We start from the raw sequence: 15,401 nt of genomic DNA, 5'->3' as shown, positions 1-15,401 counted from the left end.
CCACGAATAGGCTACAAATTAAAAACAATAAAGTATAAGTTGAGGCACATGATGTTTCATTTCTGGTTAGCTGGGTTAGCTGGGGAGAGTAATACATGAGCCACAGGCAGGTCCATTAATCTCAGCTGGCCAGATATGAAACTGCATGTACAAAAGCACCTCATCTAGTTTTTGTTTTATTTTGCTTTGCATTGGAACCTTCCCATCACTAAAATAAATATAAAAAAAAAATGAAAAATGAATTTTTAGTGATGTTCAAAATTTTTCCTTAAATCATCTAAAAATTTTGCACACTACCCAGTAAAAAAAAAAAAATCACACATGCCAACCTATTTAAAGTTTCATTCTGGAATTCTGCTTTCTTTTGAATATCACATTTGTTGTCACATTTCTAAGCATGAAGGCAATACAGAAAAGAGGGCAAAAATATAACCAAGTGCAAACTTTGTGATTTCTACTTTCCAGGTTAGCCAGGGTTCTGTTTAGCCACTGGTGTCAACTAAAGATGTCCCAGAGCAGCTTCCTTTTCACGTTCTTTAATAGCTTGAAGCTTCATTGTTGTGCTCTTCATGAGGTGGGGAAGCAAAGAAGAGACACAAGAATCCAGAATCTGCTGGCCATAACTGTGTCTCCTTACCTTTGGCTTCAAGCTCAAGTCCACTGACCCAGCAACCAAAAAGTAGAGGAATAACTCTACAATTAAGTCATGTCTGTATGCTTCTTGTGGCTTAAGGCAGCAGAGGAAACTTTAGTGTGGGGTTTCAGTGGAGAATTCAGGTCTGCTCTTTGCTCAGTCAGCCATTTAGTTCAAAGTGGTGGATGAATTCTAGATATCGGATGCATGACTGCTTCTCTTCTCCTCTTGAGATGTCAGGATTATTATGGGGGGAGAGAAGGCTATCAATTAAATACATGTAGAGTCCGTCAGCTAGCCTGCTAGGAGTAAAAGAGAAGAAATACCAGATTCAGATTCACAAATGCAAAAGAAAAAACGTCGTTCTGTTTCATGACTTAAAGCTGTAGAAAAGATGACCCTAGGGTAGGCATACACTAATACAGATATCATAGCATGCACAAACTGGTAAAAAGGGTGTTGTCATCCTGGTTTTCTGTCAGACTGCATTATAACATATCCTGGAGCCTTAAAACCTTCAAGCAGCAGATATCATTTAAGGGCTAAATTGGAAGCTGGACTTCTGAACTTATGTAACTTGTGTTAAGAATTACTCTAATAAAAAATCCAAGGCAGTGAGAACAAGCAAGTGCACTATTTCTTTTTTTTTTTCTCTCTCATCAACAAGAAGAGTTTAGCCTTACAATCTTATTTAAAGTGTTGCCTATGACTACCCATGTGCTTAACAAGATCATCACACTATAGATTCCCAATCAAATAACATCCAACAAATTTACTTAAGTGTCTTTCTATTGTGACTAATAATATATCCCCTTAAAATTCAAGATATTCAGGCAAATCAAAAGCACTACCAAAAGCAAGAAGAAAATGAGGAACTCAGAACATTCTGTAAAAACAGTATGTTTAAATGCAATCCCCAAAGTAGTCCTTACAAAGTAAGTACCATAGCTTCATAATCAGTAAATGACGAAAATGAAAGCAATTGAATCCAGTTCTGTAAAGGCCTAATTAGGGTGGGCAGTAGGATTTTTTGGTTCACCTCTGGGATTTTTGAGTGTTTCCTGCATTTTTAAAAGGCCCGCAATGAATTTTATTTATTTATTTATTTATTTTAATTCTAGAATGGCGTAAGACATGTCAGGAGGTTTACTGTGTATTCAGTATCTCTGTATATCCTTACTAGAGGATTTGCAACTGATATGCCATGGAAATGGCTAATGTATCTGCTAAGCCCTAGGTTTTAACCAGGATTATTACCTTTCCTGTTTCACTCTGCTGTATTAATGCACTTTGCTCATGATTTTTATATTTAAGTGAGCCCTTTAGTAAATTTCACATCCAATGAACTTTCATCATGGGAAATATGGCTAGTTCTTCCAGCAGGAAAAAAAAACGGTTACCTTTCTTCCTGGTAGGAAAAGTAACACTTTCATGGGAATGGTAGCAGGCTATCCTGGGTGATGGAGAGAGTTAGGTGTTTGCTACAATATGACTGAACGTGTTTTGTAGTTATATTTTGCATATATGTGTTGCATGATACTTTAAAAGCTTTGAAAGAGTTTAAAATATGGAATAAAAGCTTGAATTTAAAACATACTGCAGAGTATCTTTGAGACATTTCAGATGTTTTTTTTCCTCAGAACACTTAGAAGTTGCAGGAGATACCAAGAGCTGGGCAAAGCTACAAATGTCTCAAATGTCACACCATTTGGAATGTAACTCTAAAAACATCGAAGTACTCATTAAAGTAAGTAAAAATCAATCAAGTTACAACAAACTTTAATTAACCATGTGTAAAGATTTCAAAAGCTATTCATGCTCCTGTATGCTCAGACTTCTTGACGATATGCTTCAAAAAAATTAATTGATTTAAAAAAAAAAAAAATTAATTACTCCACCATGGATGTGTACCTGAAACTGCAGGAGGCTTTCCATTCATCTCAGGAAAGCCACTGATAGCCACTTATGTCAGTATTTATATTGCTGTCTTCAAGCTTTCAAAATTCATGAGTCAGCCAAAAAGAAGTTTTGTCATTGAGCTAAAAATCATTATGCTAAACAAAAGTGAGTGGCTCATCTGTCGTTTTCCATCTCCCCCTCTTTAAGCTGTCCTGTTTGTTTCCAGGATTTCTTTTCCAAACTCCGGAGACCAGAAAGCTGTACATTCTTTAAATGAACATTAGGAAGTCCCTTCACACCCCTTTAAACCTCAGCCACAGGAATGAGGAAAAGAAAAGTATACTATAGTCTTTGTGATTTAAACAGTTGCTATTTCATTCTTCAGATGCATAGAGAATGCACAATCTCACGAGTGTGGACGTTCACTTTGGTACCATGGGTAAAGGTGGTTTGACAGATATGACCACTCATTTTCCTCCTTTCTAAAAGTGTTAGAATAGCATGTGAAACATAGAAAGTCCTTCTCTCTAAAGAGGGATGATATGTTGCACTAATACTCACATTAAGAACATCTGCCATTTCCCTCATTCATTTTTCAGTTTTGATGGTGTGGTGGTTTTACCCAGCTGGGCAGCTGAGCTCCACCGTAACTGCTCTCTCACTACCCCTCCTCAAAAGAAAAGGAAAGAAAATGGGATGAAAAAGGCTCAAGGGTTGAGTTAAGGACAGGGAGATCACACACCAGTTATCATCACAGGTAAAACAGATTCAGCACAGGGACATTAACATAATTTATTACCTATTACTAACAAGCTAGAGCAGTGAGAAACTAAAAGCAAACTATAAACACCTTTGCCCCATCCACCCTCTTCTCCCCCTAAGCAGGGGAACGGTGAATGGGGGCTGTGATCAGTCCCTGTCGCTTTGTCTCCGCCACTCCTTCATGGTCACTCTCTGCCCCTGCTCCACGTGGGGTCCCTCCCACGGGATGCCGTCCTTCCCGAACTGAGCCTGCAGGGGCTGCCCACAGGCAGCAGCTCTTCAAGAACTGCTCCCACATGGGTCTGTACCACGGGGTCCATCCCCCAGGAGCAAACTGCTGGAGCACAGGTTCCCCACGGGCAGCAGCTCCCCCCAGACCCCTGCTCCTGCGTGGGCTCCTCTCCACGGGCTGCAGCTCCGGCCTGTGGCCTACTCCTGCAGCGGCTCTCCATGGCCTGCAGCCTGCTCCAGGCCACATCCACCTGCTCCACCGGGGGCCCCTCCACAGGCTGCAGCGTGGAGATCTGCTCCATGTGGGACCTGTGGACTGCAGGGGGACAGCCTGCCCCACCAGGGGCCTCTCCACAGGCCGCAGGGGAATTTTTGCTGTATACCCGGAGCACCTCCTGCCCTCCTTCTGCACTGACCTTGGGGTCTGCAGGGCTGGTTCTCACTCCTCACTCTCCCAGGTGCTGTTGCACAGCAGGCTTTTTTTCCTTTTCTCAAATGTGCTCTCACAGAGGAGCAAACAATATCGTTTATTGGCTCGGCTCTGGCCAGCAACAGCTCCCTTTTGGAGCTTGCTGAAACTGGCCCTTATCTAACATGGGGTAGCTTCTGGACACTTCTCACAGAGGACGCTCCTACAGTCCCCCCGCTACCAAAACCTTGCCGTGTAAACCCAATACAGATGGAGAAAAAGAGAATTACAGTGGACTCTGTAAACATTCTTCCATCTGTGGGGACAGCCAGGGAGAGCTCTACTGAAAAAGAACAGGAGATCCTGATGTACAGTGGGCTAAATAGGAGCCAGAAGTGTGCCCTGGCAGCAAGCCAGTCTGGCAGCAACTTGTGCTGTGCTAACAGAAATGCAGCAAAGGTATCACTGGAAGTAATTATTTGACACTTGCTAGACCATATCAGAAATACTGCATCAAGTTTTTCAAGTTTTCAGCCACCCACCACCACCACCACCCAACCTGCCCCACTAAAAAAAAAAAAAAAAAAAAAAAAAAAAAACACCACTTTGAGAGGTGGAGCAACAAACTGGTTGTCCAAAAAGGCTGTGGGTTCTCCACTGAAAGAGGCTTTTCAGGACTGAATTGGAAAAAAATGCTAAGTAACCTGGTCTGACCACATACCTTGCCCTTCTTAAAGCAGCAGATTGCAGTAACTGACTTTTTGATGTGTCTTCCAACCTGAATGATTTTATCGTTGCCATTAAATTTATTCTCTAAAGCAATTAAACAATTTTTTTGAGAGCAATTGCTTAATTCACTGGCAATGTATACCAGTGCTATGGATAAGAACTGGTGTGCATTGTAGTTCTTTATCCGAACTGTCAGATAGGAATAAGAATTTTGTAGGAAAAAGCAAATTTTGAATTGTTTTCATTTCCTTTCCTCTGGGTCCACAAAATTATCCAGAAATTTTCCTGTCCAAAATGTGTGTTGACTTCATTATTTTTGAAAAACTCTTCTCATCATTAAAATTTGTTTCTTTTGCTCTACGTTCCTTCTCAGCTTATCTTTACCCACAAATGGACATTTGTAATTTTTTCCTTTTTTTTTTTTTTTTTTTAATGCAGCTTTCGTGTTTGTTTTGAGTCAAATAGTAAGCCGTAAACTGGGGGAACAATATTATTTTTTCAGAAACAATTCAAGTAGAAAATAAACTATCTACCTGTTATTTAATAATGATAATATTTCAGCATAGTATATCACAATATGTAAAATAGCATGGCAAATAATAAAGAAATAGCAATCAGTTTACATATTGTATATATTAACTATTATGTGTAAATATATACACATTACATTACTATACTTACTACTACTTCCCTAAGTAGCTGATAGTGAGATTAAACTGTTTGTTTACTTGCTTGTCTAATGAAGGAAAGAGTGGCAAAGCTACAGACTGGATACCTCAAAGAAAATTTAAATCCAGCGAACTGCTGAAATCGTGATCTCTCAGAGTTCAAACAACTCATGTAAAAAAAAAAAAATTGTTTTTTGATATTTCAGAACAGAAAATTGTTTTGCAGTAACCATTCAAATATAGCTGTTTTGTCCAAAACTAAAATAAAGGCTTTGACTATGGCAAAGCAATTTTTTTTTACCAGAGTTTCAACAATTGTAAAAATATTTTGCAGATGGTCAATAAGAAACCCCTTAGTATCTTTCATTTGCCAGTCAACTAAGAAAGTAATTATCAACATTTTCCTAAAAAACATTTCATAGGATCATAGAATCACAGAATATCCTGAGCTGGAAGGGACCCACAAGGATCACTGATTACAACTTCTGGCTCCACACAGGACCACACAAAAATCAGACCATGTGCCTGACAGTGTTCTCTAAACACTTCTTGAACTCCAGCAGGCTCGGTGACTAGACCACTTCCCTGGGGAGCCTGTTCCAGTGCCCAACCACCCTCTAAGTGAAGAACCTTTTCCTAACACCCAGCCTGACCCAGCTCCATGCCATTCCCTCGGGTCCTGTCACTGTCCCCAGAGAGCAGAGCTCAGCGCCTGCCCCTCTGCTCCCCTCGTGAGGGAGCTGCAGGCCGCCATGAGGCCTCCCCTCAGCCTGCTCTGCTCTGGGCTGAGAAAACCAAGGGACCTCAGCCGCTCCTCATGCATCCTCCCCTCCAGATCCTTCACCATCTTTGCAGCCCTCCTTTGGACTCTCTCTAATAGTTTTATGTCCTTTTTATACTTTGGTTCACAAAACTTCACACAGTACTCAAGGTGAGGCTGCACCAGAACAGAGTGGCACAATTGCTTCCCTTGACCAGCTAGCATGGTGTGCCTGATGCACCCCAGGATATAGTGAGCCTTCCTGGCTGCCAGGGCACACTGTTGATCATATTCAACTTGCTGTTGACCAAAACCCCCAGATCCCTTTCTACAGGGCTGCTCTCCAGCTTCTTGTCCCCTAGTTTGTACGTATGTTTTGAGCTAACTTTTATGTCTTCATTGTTCCAAGAGAAAAGTTGTTGATGTTGTTGGTTGTTGTGGGTTTTTGTGTTGTTGTTATGTGGTGTTTTTGTTTTGTTTTGTTTTTTAATTTATTGAAGGAAAGTTTATAACAGTAAATTTTGTGTGAATTAGAAGGTGAAGCCAAAGTTTCACCAAAATCCTCTTTTTTTTCCTTCTTCCTCCTCTGTTACTGTTATAGGTTTGTACAGAGGTGAGTGTGTGTGTGCATGTTTAAACGCTTTTTTTCTTATGTCTTCCTCTGTTCTGCTATGTAAGGAATGGGAATACCACTATTTGAAAAATCAACTGCAGACAAATTATATGGAGCTCAAAGTATAACTTCAGTTCCTAGCTCTATTAACAGAAACAGGATGTTTCCGGTCTCCAAAGACTGATGTTTCCATAGGACAGGATGAATCCTACCTGTCATCATTAAACAAAAAATAATGTTGAAAGTAATTCAGACTCAAGGAGCAGGATGTATACACAATGGTCCAAGCCATAAATGTACAAGGTAGGAATTGAGAGTGGATGGATGGAAGGAAGAAGCAGGGTTGAAATGTGGTAATCTCTTTTTCTGGAAAAATAAAGTAGCAGAAAAGGAAGGATGCCAAGAAGGACAAAGGAACAGTGTCTAACAGAGAAACAGAATTTGTTGTTGTTGTTGTTTTGTTTTGTTTGTTTGTTTGTTTTCAAAATGTTCATATATTTTGAGTTAGGATCATTTTTAGGCATGTATCTCTCTCCCAGAGTAGCTATTTGTTCTGGGAACACAAAAAGAAATTATTTATGGTACAGTTTCATACCCTCATACAGTAAGTCCACAGGCAGATTTTTGCATAAATTGCCAAATATCAGTCAAGAGAAAGGAAGGATGACCACTTAGGACAATAATGTTAATGTGGAAAACAAAATTTTAAATTAAGGGGAAAAGAACCGTGGAAATAAGGGGTTGTTGCCACAGTAGTGTGCCACAAACCTAATGCTACCAGAAAGTTTGTTCACTTTTAGCTTCCATGAGGCTGATTCCTCCTCTCAGAAAGATTTACCCTGATGCCAGAAAGTCTCTATACCCCAATCAAGGGCACAGGACTTGGTTCATAAGTTGAAGCTAGAAGAACAGCATCTACAGTAACATCAGCAAGAAACTTAACTGCAGATTCAAAGAACAAGTGAAACCCTTAATGGCAAAATGCATGAAGTGGCAACTTTAAGATGTGGATCAATCAAAGGCAGAATTGACAGAAAGGCAGATAGTCATTCTCTTGACAGTATTTGTATTGCATTTTGCTGCAATTGTTACTAAGCCCAGGACCCTTACGATTCATTGGCAGAATCTACACTGTGTCAGCTGAAATGGAGTCTTCCTCTGTTGGTAGAATCTGCAATGTGTTTGTCTTAACAGAAATCTCTCTTTGCATAACTGACAGGTTATTCTGCAACTATGTTCCATGGAAAAAAAAATAATAAAAATAAATAAAAAAATCTGAGTCAGACTTGTTCCATTTTCTGAAATATCTGAAAGCATTGTTAGATACTAATAAGTTCTTTCATATTAGTAATGACACAAAATATTAGAAATGACACAAAATATCTTTGTGTAAACTGATCGTTCACCAATTTCTTCCAAGTTGTGTGGAAGGCCAAGAGTGCTTCATAACACAGGTAGCATTTCTGAAGGAAATTTAAGAAGAATCCAGATCACCTTTCAAAAACTGAATAGAACAAACACACACAGATTATGGTTAACCCTGAACACCAAACAGGCAGGTGAGAGACTAAATAAGATGAACACAGCACAGCTTTGGTTAATGTAAGTTTGAGGGAGGGGAAGCTGTACCATAGCAGTCAAATGCAATTCCAGTGCTCTGTGTTAGGTATATGCATATTTCAGATGACAACATGGAAGTAGGTACACTGTATATGTGACCTCTTTTAGGCACATACAATTTGCGAAGGAACTGCTACTGAAAAAAAAAAAAAAGAAAAAAAAAAGAAAATAGACAAATATGCAAGTAAGTAATCATTGTATTTCTTCCCTCTTCTGTTGCATTACTTTGGAGTCATCACCAACCTCTGCATTTTCATCTGTAAGAACCGGGACTGTGAACTTTGCTTGATGTTAATTGACCACTTACTTTGTGCACTACAGATAGCTTTAAGGATATATATTTTGACTCATGATTCAGACTGACCTTGCTCTCCAACACAATATTCCATAAAGATGTAATAAGTTACAATAAGTAAAATTTATGAGTCATGATTATGGGATATTTTTTTTGTAACACTGAGATTTTCTTTTCTTTAGGCCTAGCGCATTTTAAAAATGGCTATTCATTTGTAAGTATCAGAGATAACTAACTGGAGGCACCTATTTAAGTAATTTCTCATTTTGCATATGTGCAAAACAACAATGTTTGGTATTTGGTATTTATGAGTCTAAGGAACTCTTACTGTGTTAATGTTGTAGTTCTAATTTGTATCTTTAACTGTTATAACATCTGTATATTTTGGTGAACATAGTGGTAATGTAATGTAGAAGGCAGTCTCATAGTTAGACCCTTCTTGGATGGTCTTCAGCAAATTAGTCCCTTTTTTCTCCTCAGGATGTAATTGACAGTTTTCTTTTACAGTGGTACCTGGAGAAGAGGTGCCATGTATAAGCTTTGCATTTCTCATTGTCCTGAGAATATGCTCTTTGGTTTGATCTATGTCTAAGGGCAACTGGTTGAAAGCAATACTTTCTTTCTCTCTTATTCCCTCCCTTTTTCATATTAGACACAGCACATGATGGGATGGCATAATTAGGAAAAAACATTTTTCTCACTGAAGATGCACAAAGGTTGTTTCCTTTCTGTTCTTCAAGTGGCTTATGTCACAGTGAAAGAGGAACGAGAGGAGGAGAAAATCTCAATCTGTTTTTTATTTCATGTAACGTCAATTCCATGAATGTTGCCCTTGCAGTCTTCCAGATGCATCCCTAGGGGTTCAGATTCCTCTTTACAGTAGGCTAATGCTGCTGTGGAACTTTGACATTGCTGATAAATGATGCTACATAAGGGCAAAGTATTGATTTATTGCCTGCAGTGTTTGATTGAAATTTGTAAGTATAGACTATCTACGGACTTTACAGACTGATATTTGTAACCATAGTTTTCTGATGGCTGCTTCTGCTAAAAAAGAAAAGCTGGTGATGTAAAGGAAAAAGGAAAAGATAACACAACCTGGAAATTCTTACGTATTGAGAGACTGGAAAGTGGTGAGACGTCTTCAGTTTCTTGACCTTCAAGTGAGCAATGGAGGTATTTATTATATAAAATGAAAGCTTTTTGGGAGTGTTTCAGCAGGGAGAAATGAGTGGGTCAATTTACTGCTTGGCTTCTGTCTGTCTCTGCTGCGTTACTGCATTCTCCACAGCTCCTAATAACACTAGCCAGGTCCAGACAGAGGGAAGAGTTTCTCTCTTGTCTGAATTTGCCTATCTAGTTCAATGCTACATCCAAATTCTGTCTTGGTGTTAGCCTGTATATAATCCCCCAATCAAAAGAAAGACAAACTCTACAGTGTTCACACAGTTATTCCCTGTAAGCCAAAAAGAGATAATTCCATGATTTATCTTTGGGTTTATAAGACTGATTAAAAATACTTTATACTTTTCACTTTTCTCTCTCTTTATATGTTATCCTATATTAGCCCTTGTAGAGAGTTAAAATAAAACTTTTTTTTGTTTGTTTTAAAGATGTAGTTTGTAAGCATTGAATGGAATCTCATTCAATTAATCCAAATATTTATGTAAAATCAGTTTTTTAGTTTTAAAATATGAAATTCAAACAGAAAGTATTAGCAATTGTGTATCAAACTGTATTACTTACAGTCAACATTGCATAATCCACACCCTGTGGTTAACACAGCTGACATTGTTATTTGCAACACATTCATTGTGATTTATTTGTAAATATTGACTTAAATCCTGAAGGCATCTAAATAATTTTGGAAAATACATACATTCAAGAATTTTACCAGCCATGAGAAATTTATAAACAGATATGGAGATGAGATCCAGTTATTATCTTTGAGACACTCAAAAGAGCAGCCATGATAAGATGTGTTTTGGAAAATTATTTCATGTGTGTTGTTTGTTTGTTTGTTTGTTTTTCTAAAGGAACTAAAAGCAGTTCCTTGCTTCTAAGAGGAGTGTAAGTAAGAGATTTTCTGACAATACATTTCCAAAGAGCAGAACAGAAAAAGCATAGACAAGATAAGGATCCTGAACTGACCTCCATTATTATAGAAACAAGTGAATTTGCCTTACTTTAAAACAAACAAAAGTATAAAATCGAACATCAATGCTGTCCTCACAAAGCAACTCCTCACATGACTAGTAATCATGGTAGTGTACATCCTGAGATTGTAAACACTCTTCCCACACATAGTCTCTGTTATCACAGAATCTCAGAATGGCTGAGTTTGGAAGGGACCTGGTCACCAGGTCAGGTCCAACTCCCTGCTCAAGCAGGACCACCCAGAGCAGGTTGCCAAGGCCCATGTCCAAGTGGCTTTTGAAGATCTCTAAGGAAGAGAGTCCACAGCCCTTCTGGGCAACCTGTGCCAGTCCTCCATCACCCTCACGGTTAAAAAAAAAAAAAAAAAAAAGTGTTTCCTTATTTTCAGAAAGAGCCTCCCATGTTTCAGTTTGTGTCTGTTGCCTCTTATCTTGTCACTGGGCACCACTGAAAAGAACCTGGTTCCATCTTATTTGCAACCTTCCTTCAGGTATTTATACACACTGATGAGATCCTCCCTGAGCTTTCTCTTCTCCTTGCTGAATAGTCACAACTCTCTTAGCGAGGTCTCTACTGAGTTGGTTCACAATGTCAGGAGATGCACCTTGTGGTCATATCTGTGCAGACTGAGTTATTCTTGTCCTCTAGGATGTTGGAAAATGCCCTTGATTCCTATAAAACTTGGATTTCTCAACAGACTAATTGTCTGAGTAGGGATGTCACAGATCAGATCAATACATGTGCAGAAGTAAGACTTTTGCTGGAGAAAGAGCAGAATTAAGCTAAATGAAAGTATTACATGAAAAAGTATATATTCTTTTCTGCACTGATTACTCTTATTTTTTTTTCTTGATGTGCTATCCAACCAGGTGTTAGACAAATCTGCAAAAATAGTTTATATTCCTGGCTTCTGACTGGGATTACATATTCCTGGTTTTGTGGTATACATTTAGAGAAGTTGAACAAACATAGTAAAGCATTGAATGTTCAGCTGAAACTGTCCAACAATGGGTTGTTGGGTTCTTACCAACTCAATATACAGATTGTCTAGACTAAACTTTCTCTAGTGTGTTTTATGCACATGGCAAGATACCGAGCAAGATTGATAGATATGCTCAGGTTACCTTGCTGCATGAAGGAAGTACAGTACATGCCTAACCAGAAGTTTTGCCAAAGTCTTTCTAAATGCCATGCACGCATTTCTAAATGCCATGTTCATGGTAGATGTAAACTGAGTCCAAAAGGAGGAGCGGAATATCACCACCTTCTGGGTCAGTGAAGTTTACAGGCAAAGCTCTTGTATTTCTGCTTGTAAAACAAGGTGGAGGTAAAAGCTTTTGTGTTGTACAAAGAACAAATGATGAGTCTGTTGATCAAGAGGATGCTGTATCTTCTGTTCTTCAGCAGCTTTGATGGGCAACCTGTACCAACCTCCTCTGGAGCACAACCACAAGGAATCCGATGCCTTCTTAGAATCATAGAATCATAGAATCATAGAATATCCTGAGTTGGAAGGGACCCATAAGGATTATGGAGTCCAACTCCTGGCACCTCACAGGTCTACCCAAAATTTTAGACCATGTGACTAAGTGCACAGTCCAAACGGTTCTTAAACTCTGACAAGCTTGGTGCAGTGACTACTTCCCTGGGGAGCATGTTCCAGTGTGCAACCACCCTCTCAGTGAAGAACCTCCTCCTGATGTCCAGCCTAAACCTCCCCTGCCTCAGCTTGACACCATTCCTGCAGGTCCTATCACTGGTGATTAAGGAGAATAGGTCACCTGCCTCTCCACTCCCCCTCATGAGGAAGCTGTATACTGCGATGAGGTCTCCCCTCAGCCTCCTCTTTTCCAGGCTGAACAGGCCAAGTGACCTCAGCCACTCCTCATATGTCTTCCCGTCTAGTCCCTTCACCATCTTCGTAGCCCTCCTCTAGACACTCTCCAGCAGTTTTACATCCTTTTAGTACTGTGGTGCCCGGAACTGCACACAGTACTCGAGGTGAGGCCGCACGAGCGCAGAGTTCCCAAGTAGTACTTGGGAATGCCAGTGCCTGTTTTGCACAACAGAATTGTACGTATGCTGTGTCCATAAGCCAGGGGCTTTGCGGTGCCATCCTGGACCAGTTGGTGTTATGGTTCTGGCTGGAATACTGGATTCCCAGGGATCCCAGAGAAAAAGAGTGAACTAGTATCAACAATGCAAGCAGAGTGAAGCCCCCAGGTCTCTACACAGAAACTATGCTCATATCTAGTTTATAATTTGTCACATTTATTTCTTATGCAATATTAAAGGCAAGAAGGTGTTATCCAGATATTTTCAGTAGATAATTAAGAGAATGGCTTAAGTGTATCAGAACCTGATACACTGTCAAGTGAATTGCCTTACTACTCATTATTATTGCATTCTTTATTTTGTTATCTTCTTCCATACAGCACTAGAACATTTATTTCCACTGAGATGCAATTTTACTATAATCAGATTAATGAACTTGTCCATTCCCGTGCTCTTTTCAGTTGGAAGGAAAACTTAAAACTTTACTATATTCTTGAGTCATTTGAATAAAGTCAAAAATATATATATATATTAATAAAATGGAAATATTTTTTTCTGATTTGGGATTTAATTTTAATATTGTAGGAAAACATCTGGATTAAGTAATTGTGCTGGACTGAATTTTAAGTACATTACCATTTTTTACATAAGCAAAAGAGGAGTTGCTTGAAAGGCTCGACAGGAGCATTTTCTATTGTATAAGGCACTCAGAATCAAAATGTTTCACAAGGTCATGTTGATTCCACAAAGGATTCTTTTCAGGAAAAAAAAAAAAAAAAAAAAGTATTATAATGTTGGAATGTTTAATTTTTACATTTTTGCATTGAGGCATTTAATGTTCTTCCTTTAGAAATCATGTTTCTTATTTTTTTTTGTATCCTTGACAATAAAGTAGTATTTCTTAAATTAAGTTAAAAACAAAGCATACAAAGTGAGTCAACATTTTGGTTAGTTATGATTTTTTTTAGGTTCTGTTCAAAATACCTTAACATCATTTTCTGATTTTTTTTTACTCTGTTCAATTCCATTTTCTGCCTCACTGAATAAAAATAACTGATATTCTTGAAATGAAAATAACTCAGCATTGCTAAATTAAATATTTCAATTAAAATAAATATCCCTTTTCAGTTTTTAGCAAATCTTTACTTTTTCAGGAAGCTTTTTTTTTTGGGGGGGGGAGGGCACGGGGTGAGGGTATTTTTCTATGATCATAACCTCTTCTTTAGTTTCAATGTCTGGAATTTCCATGAAAAAGGGATTCCTTTTTCTGAACAATGTAGAAACTGCTGGTAGAATATGGGCATTTGCTCTGCAGGTGCTTAAAAACAGCATATTTACTGGTGTTATCATTTTACTGTTTTGTCCCAAATTACATGTTGCTGTGTCAACAACATGTAATGTCCAACAGCAACAACTGGGTGCAGCCTAACATGCAACACATGAAGACAAGGTGTAGAAGCAGAGATTAAAATACACATTTCTTCCGTTTAAAGGCAGTTACCCACTCACTGTTATTTTTGGTAATTAATGTCAGAAGTACTTACCACTCAATCTGCTCACAGATTGGTGGGTGCTCCTTATCCTCTGTGAGCAAAACCAATGTTGGATCATGGTATTTTTTCCTAGTTCTCCTTTTATTCCATATGGACAGTGCAAAAGCCCTGCACTTTGTGGCCACCTCCTGTTCTTGGAGCGTGGGTCATGGCTGTGCAGGTTTGCTCCCTTTGCCCTCTCCAGAGAGGAACTCTGCTGGAGCTACATAAAGCATGTAGCAAGTGAATTGAGGAGGAAACTTTCCCTGTAACTTCAAGCATTATTTGCCTTCTTTGATTTTATATAGAAAGCTTGTGTTTCCTCAGATACCCTTCCTAGGACTCAAAACTAAAGCAAACTTGTTTGTGACTTAGTAAAACACCTTTTAAGCGTAACCTTTTAAACCTTTGTTAAATGCACAAATTTCTTGCATTTTGTAACCTGGGCTGCATTATTTTCCATGGTTTGTCTTATCTCCAGGGTACATTTAAATAATTGCCTAGTCAATCAGAGCAACCCATTCTAATCTTGTTTCAGTATTATTTTGGCCTGTATAATTCATTCAAAGGAAAACGGCTCCCTCATCCTTAGTTTCTAGGAAACCTTTTCTGGTAATTCATATTGACAGCAGTGAGTCGTGACATTTATCGGTGAGGTGAAGCTGACCAGCTGCAGGGCTCCTGACTGATTAACTCAGCCAACAAGCTGCTCATGATTCCAGCCAAGTATTGACTTTTCTTTCCTTTCCCTCCCCTCTAGTTGGAGAGAGAATATGGAGGCATTCTTTATCGCTACATTTTTTTTTTTACCAGTCATATGAAAGTTTTTTTAAAAAATGGACCATAGGCAATATCTTCCCTTTAAACCTTATTTTCTTAATGCAATAGAATGTGAAATATATTTCAAGGAAAGAAAATCAGCATTGAATTTAAACTAGAAATATAAAATAAATGAGCAGATTTTATCTAACGTTATTGGAATCATTTACTTCAATAGCAGTAAGCTTCAGTCTTGTAAACAACCTGTCTGTAATCAA

The sequence above is a fragment of the Cygnus atratus genome, chromosome 2 (genome assembly GCF_013377495.2).
Source record: "Cygnus atratus isolate AKBS03 ecotype Queensland, Australia chromosome 2, CAtr_DNAZoo_HiC_assembly, whole genome shotgun sequence".
Classification (NCBI taxonomy): Eukaryota; Metazoa; Chordata; class Aves; order Anseriformes; family Anatidae; genus Cygnus; species Cygnus atratus.
Note: the sequence above shows the minus strand (reverse complement) of the source record.